Consider the following 18001-nt stretch of genomic DNA (forward strand, 5'->3'; position numbering starts at 1 on the left):
CCGACTGCGGCCCCGGCGCGCGCGGGCGGTGGAAGGAGGCAGCGAAAGTTGGGCAGGAAACTTTTGGCCCCGCCCCTCCTCCCCGCCCACTGCGTCCCGCCCCGCCCGGCGATCCGCTATCTGCCTCGCGGCTGACCCCTCCAGCGGCGGCTCCGGGGGTGGGGTCCACGATGCCCCGCCGCCCACTCCCTGCCCCGCCTGGCACTGTCCTCGCCCTGCATTGGCTGTCTCGTTGAATATGAACCGTCAGGGGTGGGGAGAGAGGGGAGTGAGGCTCATCTGCATATGCAGCACGGCGCGGGCCCGCCCATGCGAGGCCCCGCCCAAGCCCCACCTCGTCCCGAGCTGCCGGGAGCTCAGTGCAGCCCCGGCCTAATCAATCTCGTCTCCCTCTGTCGTCAGCGCTCTTGTCTCGTTCTTTCCAAATCCTCTGCAATTGTTTTTCACTCACTTTTCCTTTCCTATTTTCCCTCCTTTCTTATACTCCTTCTTTCTCTCTCTCTTAGACTAGTACTAGTCTTCTGTGTCCGTCGTCCTTCTATGTGGCGCGCTCCGTGTGTGTGTGTGTGTGTGTGTGTGTGTGTATGTCCTTCTCTTTCTCTCACTCTTTCTTGTCTCCTTTCTTCTATTTCTGTCTAGTCTGATGTTTCTCCCTGTCTCTGCCGCTCCTCTCTCAGACGCGCGTACACAGACGCACACACTTCTAACTCCCTCCTCTCGCTATCACCATCGGACCCTCCCCCTCCTACTTAATTCCTTCCATCTGCAGAATCACTTTGCGGGCCGGCTGCGCCAAGGGGGGCCCGGGTTCCTGCCCCAGGAAAGACTCCCCGCCCCCTCCCCCCCTCCCTTCTCCTATTTCTGCTCTGGGCCCGCCTCGCTTCTCGCCCCTCTCGTCCACCCCGGCTCCAGCCCTAGCCCGCCCCGGTGCCTTGGCGAGTCGCCAGGACACCAGCCTGGGCCGGGGGAGCTCGGGAAAGCGGCTGTCACCCATCTCGCTGGGACAACTCAGCTAGTCCAAGACTGCCTGGAGGGAGCCCCGCCTCCGCCTCCGCCTGACGCCCCAGGAAGCCCCGGGGCCTTCACCGTCTCTTTCTCCGGGTGGTCTTTGCTGCGCCAGCACCGGGGACCTAGCCCAGAGGAACTCACCGCCTGGCTGGGACCGAGTCACCTCTTCCACTTTCAGTCTGGCTCTGGAGCCATTCCGCCCAGCGTTGGAGTGCCAGCTTGGCCACCGTCCAGCGGAATAACCTCTGCATGACGCCTAACCTCTGCGAGCAAGCCTGTTTTCTCCTCTGTAAAATGGGAGCAGTCATCCTCCCGCCGCCGGGGACGTTTGTGTGCTTCCCAGCTTGGGCTTGGCAAGCGGAAGATATTCCGTAAAGGACAGCTCTTCCCCGCCACCCACTCCATGAGTTACTCACATCACCTGCAGGGCACCTAACCACATCTGTGGTCGCTCGCACCACGAAGGCCTTCAGTGATGACCAAATGCCACCCTTTTTCACCAACCAAGAGGCCCTTGGATCTCAGATCTCCATCTTGTCTATCAATTTGCAGTTATTAATACAAACGACAGCATATGTATCAATCATGTCTTAATATTTTCATTCATCAAGAACACATCTATACAGTACCCTTTATATTTTTAAACAGTATTAAACCTATTTGTTTAAAGAGTAGGTACACGGTTGTTGCAAATGGCTCACCTGTAATCCCAGCACTTTGGGAGGCCAAGGCAGACAGACTGCTTGAGCCCAGGAGTTCCAGACAAGCCCTGGAAACATGGCAAAACCTCATCTCTACAAAAAAAATGCAAAAATTAGCCAGGCGTAGTGGCGCATGCCTGTGGTCCCAGTTACTCAGGAGGCTGAGGTGGGAGGATCACTTGAGCCCAGGAGGTGGAAGCTGCAGTGAGTCGAGATCATGCCACTGCACTCCAGCCTGGGCAACAGAGTGAAACTTTGTACCCCCCGCCCCCATACCAAAAGAAATAGTTGGGATTATCTCTGGAACTCTGCTGCTGTCTTTGAGCTTCCAAGGATGGAGGTAGGATTTGGAACCACTGATAAAGACCTTCCCTAGATTTTATAGAGAAAACTGCTGTTCAGGGAGGGGACATAACTAGGAATCTGACACCTGCTTAGAGAAACCTCTGATCCTTCCCTGTGTCCTTCGGAGTGATTTGATGCCAAGAAGGTGTTTATCATACCTGGTGACCACACTGATGGCCTCTGCCTCTTTCTCCCCAGCATAGTTTCTACCCAGAGCCTGGAGCATAGATAGTAAATAATCAGGAAATAGTTGCTGGGTTGATGATTGAATGAATAGGTGGAGAGATGGATGGATGCCCAGATTTTGCTCCTCTTCGAAGCCTGAGTGGCTTCTTTGGTTTTGTACTTTTCTCCCTCTCCTTGCCCACAGGAGAGCTGCTCAACATGTGGGCTCTGTACCCAGTAGGTGACTAATAAATATGAGCATCCTATAGGCAGTTTGCCTGGATGGCAACTGATTGACCTAAGGTCAGCCCTCAGCCAGCTTCTGCGAATGCATGCTCCAGGATCCCCTGAAACAACGTGTACGGTGGGAGAGGGTAATAGGTGAGAGTGACCAGATAGATATCAGAGGCCTAGGTACCAGGCCAGAAGACCGGGCTGCGCCCAAACTCTGCACCTTCTTGCCCTATCATGTGCACACTAAGGAACTCTGCGTTTAAAATGTCAGAGGTTCCAAGCCCTCACTTTACAGAGGAGGAGGTACCATGGCCCAGAGAAGGAAAAGAACCATCCCAGGGTCTCTCAGTAAACCTGATAACTAAGCCACCTGCTCCTAACCCACTACTACCTCCCAGCTCTCTCTTCATTGATCCCAGTGTGGCAGCATTCAGGTGTGGCAGCTCTGGCCCCATATACTGTCCTCAGACTGGAAGGCAGGAGGGAGCACCCAGGTGAGGCTCACGTCCCTGTCCCCTTCCCTGTCCAGTGGCTCCAGCCATCCCACAGTCTCCAGAATGGGTCAGTGGAATGAACACAAGATTTGGAGGAAAGAAACCTGGCCCAGTGACCTTGGGTAGGCCTGCCCTCTCTGTAAACGTCAGTTTTTCCAGGTATCAAATGGGAATGTTGATCCCATCCTTACCAACTTCTACAGTGACTGACAGGATCCAAGGAGGATGCAAAGAGGAAGGAGCTTTGCTGTTCCCTGAGTGAGTAGGCAGTCATGCGTGACGGGAGGGTGATATTGATACTTTCAGTAACAGTAATATTCGATTTATCTGGAGAAATGTGGGCAGGAGGGGACAAGTAGGAAAAAGTCTGCTCCTAAAGTTGCCCAGGTAACAGGTCTGATAAGTGTTTGGTGGAGTGTCAAACCAAGAGCTTTGAGCTCAGAGAAGCAGGAGAAACCTGGGCAAGAAGAGGAAGCAGTTGGTCTTTATGAGGGAGTCAGCCTTCAAATTCAGCCCAGGAGGCAAGCAGAGATGAGCAGGGGCAGAAGATAGGGCTTCACAATCCTGTGCAAATTGATGCTTCTCATTTCTGTAAAAAACGCCCCATGGTGATTTATCATGTGAAGGAACCCCTAACCCTCTTCAAACCACCCACACTCCATGTGTCAGGAATAAATAGCAAAGCACACACTGACAAAGCTAAGATTTGCCTCTCCTTTAGGCCAGGGCTGGGCATTGGGTTCCTTTGGACTGTGTGTTGACACAGAAGGTGTCAGTTTACAGCAGAGATGGCAAAAAGGCAAATACTCTCCTTACAGGCACCACTGCCCCATCCCCCACCCAGGACAGACCTCTCTGAGTGCGGATCCCCTTCCCAGGCAAGACTTCAGGTTCCTGCTCAATACAGCACCCCACGTCACCACTAATGAGATGCTGGAATTGGCCCTGAAGACGCAAATTATTTGCCATGTTGACTTTATATCCACCTTCCCAGGCTGCTCTCTAAACCCTATGGTGACTGTGCAGAATTATTAGGTTGGTGCAAAAGTAATTGCTCTTTTTGCCATAGAACCAACCCAGTGGGCTGAAATCCAGGTTTCAAGGCACCTTTACACACACACATACACACACACACACACACACACTCTCTCTCTCAAGGCACCTTTACATACACACACACACACACACACACACACACAGAGTACCTCCTCCTTCCATGGATGCAGCCCCGCTGTTTACACTAACCAGATTTCAGCCCCAACTAGCCCCCAACTTCTTTGTGCAGTGCACGGATGGCAAAACCATGAGGGCAGTCTGACCACTCCAGGCCCCACTCACAGGCTCTTGAGTAGCCTTTAAGTTTATCTTGAGCAGCAAAGGGTGGGTAGGTCCTTGAACCTTAAACTCAGCCTACCGCTCCTTGCAGGTTCCGAGGTGTGGAAAGTGCCTGGAGCTTTGGAGACTGTCACTTCCTGGGCTGTGTGACACTGACAAGTTGAGTCTCCTCCCCTGGACCATTTCCTAGTGTATAAAATCTTCCCACTGCTGTTGGAATCCCAGATGACACGGGGAGGCAGGAGACACCTTGAGGGCCCTGGCCTCTGGAAGCCCTAAGAGAATGCTTGCTTGGTTTCATGGCTGGACAGTATGACATGGGCATGAGGGGTCCCAGCCTGGGTGTGAGGAGCCTAGGGTTTGTGTGTGGTCTGGGAAAATTGGCAGAACACCCTGGACCTAGAAGTCACTGGAGCAGGCCTAGTGGGCTTCCTGCTCCCTGAGGAACCATCCTCAGAAAAGTGGTGTCTAATGTCATATAGGAGCTACGGGCAGCAATCACATAGTAGCCCCCTCTTATCCATGGGGAATACATTCCAAGACTCCCAGTGGATGCCTGAAATCGCAGGTAGTTCTGAAACACATACACACACACACACACACACACGTGTGCACACACACGTGCACAATGTTTTGTCCTATACATACATACATACCCACGATAAAATTGAAATTATAAATTAGGTACATTGAGAGATTAATAGGTTGGGTGTGGTGGCTCATGCCTGTAATCCCAGCACTTTGGGAGGCTGAGGCAGGAAGATCACTTGAGGCCAGCAGTTCAAGACCAGCCTGGCAACATGGTGAAACCACCCTCTCTACAAAAAGTACAAAAAAGTAGCCAGGCATGGTATTGTGCATCTATAGTCTCAGCTACTCAGAAGGCTGAGGTGGGAGGATCGCTTGAGCCTAGGAGGAGGAGGTTGCAGTGAGTTGAGATTGCCCCACTGTGCTCCAGCCTGGGTGACACAACGAGACTCCATCTAAAAAAAAGTAGTGGCAGAGATTAACAATAATAAAATAGAACAATTATAATAATATACTGTAATAAAAGTTATGTGAACGTGTTCTCTCTCTCTAAAGGTTTTTTTGTACTGTATCACCCTTCTTATGATGATGATGTGAGATGTTAAAGTGCCTGCTTGATGAGGTGAAGTGAGGTGAGTGATATGGGCATTATGATGTTGCATTAGGCCGCTCTTGACCTTCTGACAACATGTCAGAAGGAGGCTCATCTGCTTCTGGTGATACTAGACCATCGAGCCCTATCGAGGTCAATGACTGGATGTCAGGAGTGGACAATGTTTATAAGCAGGCAGCGTCCACAGCGTGGATCACTGGACAAAGGGATGATTCACGTCCCAGGTGGAACGGTACAAAATTTCATCACGCTACTCAGAATGGCGCGCAGTTTCAAATTCCTGAATTGTATATTTCTGGAATTTTCCATTTAATATTTTTGGACTGCAGTTGACTGCAGAGAACTGAAACCATGGAAAGCAAAACTACAGATAAGGGGGAACTACTGTACATTTTATCAGTAGCCTCTTAGCAAACCTCAACCTGCGGAGAGACCCCAGGCCTCCAGGGGTAACTGGTCACTCCACATGATGCCTAGTGGGTCACAGCCAGTGATCAAAATGTGAGCTTGTCCTCTTGTGGGTGATGAGGAGAATGGCTCTGGAATTTCTATGTATTTAGGTTAGTGGGATATCTGTTTGGGAGATGGGATTAAGATACTCGCTGTAAGTTGAATGGGCAAAGTTCTCTACATTATTCTGAGAAAAGCCTTGCTTACATCAAAGAATAGAAGGAAAGTTGGCTAATGGAGACTTTGGTAGGGGCTGAAACTGCCACTCCAGTCATCCCTTAGCCTTCCTTGCCTACTTGGAACCTTTCCATGGTGGCCCACTGGATGAAATCCGAACACCTACTAGGCAAAACATTCATGGCCTTTCAGCATCTGACTCCTGATCACCCTTCTACCCTAATGGCAGGTACAACCTACCCCCATAACCCTTACACCATGTGTACCCCACCTTTGGCAAAATGAAATAACTGGCCTTTCCCACGGGTGCAAGGCCTTCCTTGCCTCCATGCCTTTGCACTTGCTGTTCCCCTACTGGGAAGAGCCCCCTCTTTTAGTCTTCCTGGCAGTCTCCTCTCACACTTAGAGACCCAGCTGAAAAACTGACTTTCTGAAAGAAGCCTTTTGTGATCACAACCTCCTCCCCCATCACACACACCCATTAGATATTCTCTCTTTTATCTTTGACTGTGGGGCGTTCACACGATATGATGACATTTGTAAAATGGTCAGTCCTCCCTTCTCCTCCATTCCCACCAGCACTCACCCCCGGACTATGAGCTTTTTAAGGAGTGATAAGCTCCTTGGCCTAACCCAGTGCTGGATCAGAGCAGGCCCTCTGTTTACTTAAGGAATGAATGAATAAACTCAGAAAGCCTTTGTGGTTTGTAGACTCAGAAACAGGAGATTGTCGAATCTGGGCTGGAACATCCCGGAGACTGTGAGGATTACAGACATGCAGGGAGCTCGGGCAGGGAGGGTTGGTGTTCCCTGAGCAGGCAAGTCCTCTTCCCTTCTCACTCAGCTTCCCTTGCAGTGGGGTGGGGGCTGTGCATTCTCAGCAAGAAGGTGAGTAGGAGCAGCGTGACTCTTGGGAGTTGGCAAGAGTGGGTGTGGGTTCTCCACGCTTTCTCTCTCCCATCCATGAGGTGAAAGACTCTAAGACAGAAGAGGCCGGATCTCTAAATCAGTGTTGTAGGTGAGCTGACCAGGGTGGTCTCCCAGACTGTGATGTGTACAGCCCCTGAGATGGGGAGGCTTATCTGTTACTGCAGCAGGGCCTGCTCTATCTCAGCTAATAAAGGAGTTCAAAGATGACCTGATCCCAAAACCTAATTTTACTGATGTGAAAACTGAGGCCTGAAAGGAGGAAGCACATGACTTCTGGTTCTGTGATTTTCAATTGTCCCCCTGAAAACCAGATAGTGGCACCAGCCAAGTCTGATTCTCAATGCCAGCCTTCTTCTTCCCCCCAGCCCAGGGGCACAGAAAGGAGTTAACCATAATCCTTCTTCATAATATTATGTTTTATTTAATTGTTTGCTTATAGTCCCTGTACAAATCAGCCACCATAAAAATGAGAACCCTGACAATAACTTATATCTACATATGAGATCTATCCCTAGCCCATCTCCTAGGTTCCCCCAACCTGACATAATCACCATCTGGAATCACTCCCTTGCTTTCATATTTATTTAATTGTATCTAATCTGTATGCATTCTAAAAATAGATATCTTTAATTTGTTCTTTAACTTTCTTAAAAGAGTATCATGCTGTATAGAATCTTTATGACTTACTTATTTCACTTAATTTTGTACTGCTATTTTTTTTTTAATTAGAGACTGGATCTTGCCCAGGCTGAAGTGCAGTGGCTATTCACAAGTGCAATCATAGTGCACTACCGTCTTGGACTCCTGGCCTCAAGCAATCCCACCTGTTTCCTGAGTAGCTGGACTATAGGTATGTACCTCCATACCTGGCCATACTACTAAATTTTAGTCATATTGAGGCATGCCGCTGTAATTCATTCATTGGTTCATTTAGATTTAGATTCCTGTATTCCATCCGTTGTGTGACTCAACCACAGTTTATTCAACTGTTCTCCTGTTGATGGTTCTTGCAACTGTGAACACTGCTGCTATGAGTCTTCCTGACCTACATTTGCAACAGTATCTGTTCAGTGTATGTGCTACATTGTAGAATATATGCATGTTCACCTTTCCAAGATACTACTAATGTTCTCTAGTAATGCATAAGAACTCCTATAGGTTCACACCCTCTGCAACACTTGATCTCCCACTTTTTTATTTTATGAAATGTGTGTTCAGTTGGTTCTTTTGCCATTTTAACAGGCTCCCTGACCTCCCTGGACCTCAGTTTCCAAATCTGCTGATGGAGGATGATGTTTTCAGTGCCTACACAGCTCCCAAAGTGAAGATGATATGGAAACTGGGTGGTGTCGAGGACGGTCACACAGAGCCAAGGAGCAGAAATGCTTGCCCTGCTTCTGCCATGGTCTTCACAGTGAGAGACAGGCAGCTATGCCCCAGAATTCTCCAGGACCTGCCAAGTTGGGCCATTTCAGAGAGGAGAAACTGAGACTCGGAGCTATGTAATCAGCATACTGGAGCATAGAGAGCAGAGACAGGCAGAAGGCAAGAACTCAGAGCTGGGAAAGGAATCCTGGCCCACCCAGATTGGCAAAGCCATTGCAGACCCATGGTTCTGGGGTTTTCCTGTTGGCTCGCAAAGTGATATCAAGTCAGAGGTATTGTTTTCCCTTGTCTCTGCCATTGATAAGACAGAGAAAAACAGCTCCCATGATAACATTGATGCTGCCAGCCCTTCCTGCCACTGGCTTTCCTGGTTGGAGTCCTCTCCTATGCTCCTTCCTCTCTCTCCTTCCGGACTGAGATTCAAGCCAAGATGCCTTGTGGGGCAAAGGAGCCGGCGGTGAGGTTCCCTCCTTCAGTTGCTTCAGCAGGCACATAGCTCCTTCTAATCTTGGACAAAGCCCAAAAGGCTCTGAGGCAGTGGTGTGCTGGGGCAGGCTCATACTGACTCATTAGAGCCAATTGCTAAATTTCGGGGAATCTTGTAAGCCAATTGTTAAGCACAGTCATTATTAAAAATTAGATGATATGAGATTGCAACTAAATAATTTATACTTTTTCAAAAGTAATAAACACTCCTAACTCATCATGTCCTATTTACTTTATTGCATTTTACTGTTAACTATCCTCTGGAGGTAATTTACATATTGTATTTACATGGTGGAAATACCATATACTTGTGTACTATTGTTCATCTTTTCTCAATTTGCACTTGAAACTGGTAGTTTTTATGCCATAGAAATCAGCGAACACTGCAAATCAAGGATGTTTTATTTTTTAGAGAGTTGGTGGTTAAAGATTTACCAAGACACCACTGCTGCAGGTACTTTCCCTGAGATACCACTCTGAGGACCCTGTGGTCCCAAGGCCACACGGTGATCCGCAGATAGGGAGTACCAGGATGACTGCCCACATCTTCAGTGGCCTCCACCACAATGCGCACTTGTCCTCTGAGGCACTTTGCTGCCATGAGTCTGTGTCACAGACAGGCTAGATATGCCGAACACTGTTTCCATTTCTTTCTCTATTTTAAAATATATTATTTTACAATGGCTGTATATGATCACTGTCAAACATTTAAGCTATCTAGTCCCATCAGTGAGTGAGAACCTGTGTTAATTTTGTAATATACATAATTCTTGTCTTTTATCTATGCATAGACATGTTTTTAACTTTTACTGTAAAAATGGATCAGAAGCTGCTTTTTCTGATTTGAATCCTACTTTTGTGTTTCAACTCTGCAATATAATGTGAACATCTTTCCAAGTCAAAATTCATAAAAAAAGATTCATTCTACTCCAAGAGATTGAGTACCTCTTTCCCTGACAGACCGATATCATTTCGTCATCAGGCAGACTTGGTTCACATCTCAGCTCATGTATTTGCTATGCGACTGAAGACAAGGAAAGTAACCTTTCTGTGCTTCTTCTGTAAAACATAGACAACGATAGCACCTATTTCATAGCATTATCCTGAGAATTAAATGAATACGTGTAATGCTTTTAACACTGCCTGGTACAGAGTAAGCCCTGAGTAGATGTTAACTAAGTTTTCTATTTTCCTTAACATTTCACTATGGGTTTTTTCTCTACCTGCTATGTACTTATCTCCAGCTGACTCTAAGACTAGAGCAGGAACAATTAAAATGGGTGAGATTGCACTGAAATGGACACAGCCCAAACAGAACTCTCAATTACCTGCAAATCCGCTCCTTTCCCCGGGCTAATCCATGTCAGTAATCAACACCGCTGTTCCCCCAGCGACCCAAACCAAAAACGAAGTCATCACTAATTCCTCCTTCTTGTTCATCTAATTCATTAATAAGTCCTGTACATTCTGCTTCTAAAACACAGAGTGCCCACCGGCCTTTGCCCACACCACCAACATCCTGCTCCAATCTGCTATCTGCTTGTGCCTGAGTTTGTGCAATATCCTCCTCATTGAGCTTCTTGCCTCTTCTCTTGCCTACCCCCACGACCCCCACAATGTATTTTATACCCAACAGCGAGAATAGTATCTTTAAAGCAGTGCAATCTGTAGGTTTGACTGATTAGTGGGTTGTGAAATCAACTTAATGGGTCATGATCAGATTTTTATTTGAATTAAATGGAAGAATTGAGTCTATCAGAATACATCACACAAGTATTGTTTGTGATACTTTTGTGTCATTTAAAAAAAGACATTCACTGTATACATATTTAGTATGTCTGATCATGATATACGATATATTTCTTAAGCCAGAGGCCCCAGCCCCTAGGCCACAGACCAGTACTGATCCATAGCTTGTTAGCAACCGGGCTGCACAGCAAGAAGTGAGTGGCAGGAGAGCAAGCAAAGCTTCATCTGTATTTACAGCGGCTCCCCATCACTCTCATTACTGCTGAGCTCTGCCTCCTGTCATATCAGTGGCAGCATTAGATTCTCATAGTAGCACAAACCGTCTTGTGAACTGCACATGCAAGGGATCTAGGTTGCAGTCTTCTTACGAGAATCTAATGCCTGATGATCTGTCACTGTCTCCTATCACCCCCATGTTAGGAATATATGAATTAAAAAATAAAAGATTGATCAGATTATTTGAAGAAAAACCTCATCATATCCCACACCCAGATGGGACCGTCTAATAGCAAAAAAAAAAAAAAAAAACAAGCTCAGGACTCCCGCTGATTCTACATCATTATGGTGAGTTCTATAATTATTTCATTATATTTTACAATGTAATAGTAATAGAAATAAAGTATACAATAAATGTAATAATGTGCTTGAATCATCCCCAAACCATCCAAAACCCATCACCTGTGCTGTCCCTGGAAAAACTGTCTTCCATGAAATCGGTCCTTGGTGCCAAAAAGGTTGGGGGCTGCTTTTGTTTTGTTATTTTATTTTACTTTGTTGTATTTTATTTTTGCTGTTTTTTTTTTAATTTTTTTTTTTCCTAGATGGAGTCTTGTTCTGTAGCCCAGGCTGAAGTGCAGTGGTGTGATCTCAGCTCACTGCAACCTCCATCTCCCGAGTTCAAGCGATTCTCCTGCCTCAGCCTCCTGAGTAGCTGGGACTACAGGTGCATGCCACCACACCTGGCTAATTTCTGTGTTTTTAGTAGAGACGGGATTTTACCATATTGGCCAGGCTGGTCTTGAACTCCTGACCTCAAGTGATCTGCCCACCTCGGCCCCCCAAAGTGCTGGGATTACAGGCGTGAGCCACCACGCCTGGTCTGTTTCTGCTGTTTTTTATTTCATTTAATTATCCTATAGCAATGATCTACCAAGCTTCTGCGTTCTGGTGAAGGCTAATGATTTACTAGCTGACCTAAGCTTTGGTTATTTCTCTTCTCCCTGCCTCTCCCTTCTTCCACAGTGATGACTCCCCTCTCCTTGCACCCTGCCTACCGCTTTATTAGTGAGAAGGCCAATCTTGCTGATCCCGTGCCAGGGCACAGTCTTGGCATCATGCTCCATGGGGCCTGCTGGGTGGGCTCCAGGGTTTGCACCTTCACCCACCATGCATGAACAGGCGTCCTTCCCTAAGGCCCCTTCCTTGGTGGGCTTTGACTCTAGAAGCTCAGCAAATCTCTCCTGGAACCTTTGAGTATAGGAGTCTATGCTGTGCCTACTTCCCAGAGCTGGATGAGGATCTAATTAAAATAGAGGATGTGGACTTTCATTATTGGCTCTGAAGCTCTATCTGTTCACCTGCAAGTGACATGGCCATGAGCAGAAAGCCATTCTACGGGGAATGGAGATGGTTAATTGGTATAAAAATATAGTTAGAATGAATAAAATCTAGTATTTGACAGAACAACAGAGTGATGACAGTCAACAATCATTTATTGTACATTTAAAAATAACTAAAAGAACATAATTGGAAGGTTTGTAACACGAAGAAATGATAAACACTTGAGGAGATAAATACCCTTTTTACCCTGATGTGATAATTATGCATTATATGCCTGTATCAAAATATCTCATGTACCTGACAAATGTAAACACCAATTACGAACTCATAAAAATAAAACATTAAAAAAAAATAAAGAAAGCCATTCAAGTCTTCTCTCAGCTACGCCTGAGCATAGCTGAGAGCACCTGAGCCTGTCCCTGCCCTCCCAGCCTCCGAGTCTACTAAGAAGGCTCTCTGATTTATTCAGCCACTCTGGCCTGCCCCCTTTCTTTTTGGATTGGCAGATTTAGCAAAACAACAACAACAAATCAAAAACAAGGATGCCCAGCTAAATTTGAATTTCAGATAAACAACGGATAACTATTTTTGGTAGAAATGTGTCCCATGCAATATTTGGGAGATTCTTATACAAAAAAATGTTATTTGTTGTTTATCTGAAATTACATTTTAACTGGGTGTCCTGTATTTTGTCTGGCAGCTCTACTTCTGGAGTTTCCTCAGTTTGCCTTGGGTCATCACCTAAACCATCCTCCGCCTTGGTTTCAGTTTCTGAAAATGGGAAGCACAGTAGATAACGCTCAAGAAAGTTAGGAGGCTAGGAAAAATAAAAGTGCTTGGGAAAGTAGGAAAAAGTGTGACGCATGCATGAGGTTGAGCAACTCTCATTCTGCAGATTAACAACCTCCAGGAGATGTGGAGATGGGACCTATGTCCTCCACCTGCCCCAGCAAAGCTTCCCACCAAAGCTCCCCCACCCTCTTGTAGAATCCCTGCTTGGCCAGCCTCTTGCCATTGGCCACGCCACTTCCCACACTCTGCGCTCAACTGCCTGCAAGCCCCGTCAGTCCCTTATAGTTTTACACAAGGGCGCTGTCATTTTCTCCACCTTGAGGCTTGCAATCAGCCCGAATGGCTAAGCATTAGGATTACCATATGTCTTGGTTTCCTCAGGACAGTCCAGACTCATGCCTGTTATTCTGGGGTGAATGATCAATTAATAACGCTTCCTTTCACTTTCAAAAGTGGACAATAAATTATATGATGACTTATCACCATTTTGCCCTCTTAGTTCCTTAACTACATCATCTCTAGGGACTGTTACTTCCACTGTACTCCAGTCCTCAAAGTACTCCTGGCCACATGCAGAACCGCCCCACCTCTGACACTGAAAAATGCAAACATCTCTCTTTGATCGTAACTCCAGTCCTTCCAACTCCTCTTACTTCTATTTAAAAATAATTTTTTTCTTATTTACCCTACATATCTTGGTACATTTTGTCAGTTTCTTTTGTCAGCATCCCATTAGTCCCATTGGCCTGGCCTAGAGGAGCCACCCCAATTGCCTGGAAAATGTCCAGTGTAGATTCATCCGTTCTCTGCCTTCTCCATACTGGCCTCGGCTGTCAAGGGCTGCTGGAGAACCTTGCACAATCACACAGGCTGGGGCCATTACATTATCGGTCTCCAGCTTCCACTGGCTCTCAGCAGAGTTCAGCAAGCCTCCAGCTCTCTCTTCATGCTTCTCAAAGGCTATTTCAAAACTTTTTCCCTTTTTTGTTTTTTTTACAATTTTCTATCCCACTATCTTTTCATCCATCTGGGCAGGTGACTTTGTCTTTCATATCAGAGACTAAACAGAAGCCATTGAATGGATGGTTTCTCAACATTCTGCCACAAACCTTTCCACTTACCTGTATCAGGATCCATTTTGGGGGACCTCCTTTGTGTTTGGGAATGCTTTCTTCCCTGTCATTCATCCCATATCTTCAACCCTCCCCTCTTTCCTGTCCCCTCATAAGCAATGGAGCATCCCTGGATCTCTACCAGCTAAGGAAAATCCTTCCACTTCTCTAGCTACTCTTTCTGTCACTTCACAGCCAAACTTGTATGAGTTTTCTACACTTGCTGTTTTCCCATCTCAGCCACTCACTCATCCCCAAATCTTCTGGACCTCACTCCTACTCCTACCACTCCACTGAGAATGCTTTGAGGAAAGTCAAGATTGCCCCCTCTGATGTTAAATTTCCCAGTTCACTGGCCACACCAGCTCTGACCTGAGCAGTATTTGACACTGCTGTTCACTCAGCCTGGAACTGCCTTGGCCTCTGATACAGTTTGAATGTTTGTCCCCTCCAAATTGCATGTTGAAATATAATCCCCAATGTTGGAGGCAGGGCCTGGTGGAAGGTGTTTGGATCATGGGAGTGAATCCCTCATAAATGGCTGTGTCCCATCCTTGTGGTAATGAGTGAGTTCTCACTACGTGAGATCTCATGTTTTAAAAGAGCCTAGCACCTTCCCCCATCTCTTGCTCCCTCTTGTTCTCTCTCTAGCCGTGTGACACACTGGCTCCCATTTGCCTTCTGCCACAATTATGAGCTTCCTGAGTCTCCACCAGAAGCAGATGCTGGCCCTATGCTTCACGTACAGCCTGCAGAACTGTAAGTCAAATAAACCTCTTTTCTTTACAAATTACCCAGTCCCTAGTGTTACTTTATAGCAAACAGACTAACACAGTTCCTCCTCTCTGACCACTGCCTGGCAATATCCTTTGCAGGCCTTGTTCTTCCAAGCCTTAAATGTTGGTTCTTCAGGATACTGAAATCTCTCAGAGGTACCTTATCCAGTTTCATTGTTCCAATGACCTTTGCGTTGGTGAATCCTGTATTGGTGTTCTGTAGCTGCTATAACTAATGGAAACCAAGGTGTCGGCAGGGCTGCCCAGCAGAAGCTCCACAGGAGAATCCATTCCTTGTCCCTTCTAGCTTCTTGGTGGCTGTTGACATTCCTTGACATGCAAGCTTGTGACCTCATCAGTCTGCCTCTGTGGCCACGTCACCTCTTCCTCTGTATGTCTGTTCTCTTCTGTGTATCTTTTAAAAGGACATTTGTCATTGGGTTTAGGGCCCACCCAGATAATCCAGGATGATCTCACCTTAAGAGCCTTAACTTAATTATATGTGCAAAGAAGCTTTCCAGGGATTTGAGGACAGACAGAGAGGTTCCAGGAATTTGATGTGGATATCTTTTGAAGGGGCCTACTACAACTCCCCTATCAATTATAAATAGGTCCATTTGCATATAGGAGAAAACCTCAAACTAATTATATCTTAAACAATACAGAAGTTTTTTTCTAATATAAAAACAACCTGGAAATAGGCTTCTAGTGCCAGTGTGAAAGTTCCATGTGTCATCAGGGGCCCTATTTCTAAGCTTCTCTTCTTTCTCTTCTTTCTTTCTCTTATTTCTTTTTCTCTCTCTTTCTTTCTTCCTCTCTCTTTCTTTCTCTCTCTCTCTCTTTCTCACTCTGTGACCCAGGCTGGATTGCAGTAGCATAATCATGGCTCACTGCAGCCTGGACTTCCTGGGCTCAGGTGATTCTCCCACCTCAGCCTCCTGAGTAGCTGGGACAATAGGCATTTGTCTGACTAACGTGTCTGACAGCTATGTCTGACTAATTTTTTGTATTATTGATAGAGATGGGTTTTGCCATGTTGCTGAGGCTGGTCTGAAACTCCTGGCTCAAGAAATCCACCTGCCTCAGCCATGTAAAGTGCTGGGGGATTACAGGTGTGAGCCACCATGCCCGGCCCTAAGTTCCAAGCTTTCTGCTCCATATCCTATGCACTAGTTTTGTCCTTAATGTCACTTCATGGTCCAAGATGGCGCTGGAGCTCCAGCCATTATGTCTAGGATAACTTGGAGGCCAGAACATAGTCACATGGCCATACCTAATTGCAAGGGAATATGGGAGATGTAGACTTTTGTTCCAGGTCAAATATATCCGTCTAACAACCAGGGTTCTTATTCTAATAGGAAAGGAAGAATGATGTTGAGACCGATAATGCACATTTCTATAATTAACAGCTTCCGAGTTCAAAATATATGCTGTTAAGTGTGATCTGTGGGAGAGTAGAAGGTGACAAGATTTAGAGAGGAAATGGGGGCACATGTAGAGCCTTGTGGGTCACTGTAAAGATCATGGCTTTTATTGAGAGGGAGAGGGAGAGGGGGAGGCATTGGAGGATTCAGAGTAGAGTGACAGGATCTGACTTACACTAGAAGCAAGCGAGTGTGAAAGTATGGATACTTTTGGAAGCTACTGTGGTAGTCCAGGCAAGAGATGATAGTGCCTGAAAACAGCTAGGTAGCTGATGAGGTGGTGAGAAATGGTTAGATTCGGGATATGTTCTAGAAGTAGAGCTGACAGGATTTCCTGACAGATTTCTCATAGAGCATGAGAGATAACACCAATGTTTTTTAAAGCTAAGCATCTGGAAGAATAGACTTGTCATTAACTGAAGTGGGGAAGATGGACTGCCAGAGAGCAAGTCTGTAGGGAAGATTAGGCGCTCAGTCTTGGATATGGCTCCTTTGAGATACTGTTAGACATCCTAACTGAGATATCAAGTAGGCAATTAGATACAAAAATTCAAGAGAGAGTTCTGGACTAGAGCTAGGAGTCATTAACAGATAGATGGTCTTTAAATCCCTGGGACAGGATGAGATTACTCGTGGAGTGAGCATAGGTAGAAAATACACGTTAAGAACTGAGTAGTAGTGAACGCCAGTATTTAGGACTTAGAGAGATAAGGGTGAACCAGCAAAAGAGCCTGAGAAGAAACAGCTTGAGGACTTCGAGAGAGACCAGGCAAAGGAAGTGTCCTGGAGACTAAGAGATGAAGGTATCTCAGGAGGAGGGAGCCATCCACTGTGACAAATGCTGTTGAAGGGTTAGGAAAGATGAGGACCAGGAATAGACTCTTGGATTCAGCATCATGGATATCACAAGGGACCTTGAAGAAAGCAGTTTGGGGGGAGTGAGGAAGGCAAAACCCTGACTGGAGTTGGCACAAGAGATACAGGGAGCTCTGGTGGGGGCCTGTGCTGTGGATGAGCCACAGGAGCAGAGAGGGGAGGGCAGAATCAGGAGATGTTTAAGAGGGTCTGATGATTGAATGGATATGGGGAATTCAGGAGAGCAAAGCTCTAGGATGACATCCAGTTTTCTGGCTTGGGTCATTGGCTGGATGATGGGGCTGTACTGAGACTGCAAACGTGGGAAGACACGCAAGTTTTCATGGGGAAATGAGGAGTTCAGTATGGGTGTGCTGAGTTTGAGATGTCTTGAGACTTCTGGTTCATGTGTATGGGACCATTTGGGTAGTCAAATCTTCAGGAGAAAGATCTGGGCTGACAGATGCCAATTTAGGAGATTAAAGAAGAGATTCAGAAAGACATCAGGTAAAGGAAGATCAGGACTGAAAATTGGTTCTGTGGTTAAGGATGACAATATTTTCCATTTATCAGCCCATTTTGTCAGTTCTGTATTACATTAGACCCTTATACACTGTGACGGTTAATTTTAGGCATCAACTTGGCTGGGTTAAGGGATGCCCAGATAGCTGGTAAAACATTATTTCTGCGTGTCCTCGGGGGTATTTCTGGAAGAGATTAGCATTGGAATCAGTAGACTGAGTTAGGAAGATCGTACACACCCGTGTGAACATCATCTAATCCACTGAGAGCCCAATAGAACAAAAAGGTGGAGTAAAGGGGAATTCACTCTCTCTTCTGCAGCTGGGACACCTATCTTCCTCTTCCCTCAGACATTGGAG

General features: G+C 46.4%; 1 long non-coding RNA gene across 1 annotated transcript; it reads left to right on the forward strand.

Annotated features, from left to right (window-relative positions):
- The first annotated feature begins 5365 nt into the window (after nt 1-5365).
- LOC129524931 (uncharacterized) lies at nt 5366-9068 on the forward strand. The gene is made up of 3 exons (XR_010135252.1): nt 5366-5442; nt 7710-7830; nt 8223-9068. It is a non-coding gene; the product is annotated as an uncharacterized lncRNA (long non-coding RNA).
- Nucleotides 9069-18001: the final 8933 nt, after the last annotated feature.

Source organism: Gorilla gorilla, chromosome 8 (genome assembly GCF_029281585.2).
Source record: "Gorilla gorilla gorilla isolate KB3781 chromosome 8, NHGRI_mGorGor1-v2.1_pri, whole genome shotgun sequence".
NCBI classification, from domain to species: domain Eukaryota; kingdom Metazoa; phylum Chordata; class Mammalia; order Primates; family Hominidae; genus Gorilla; species Gorilla gorilla.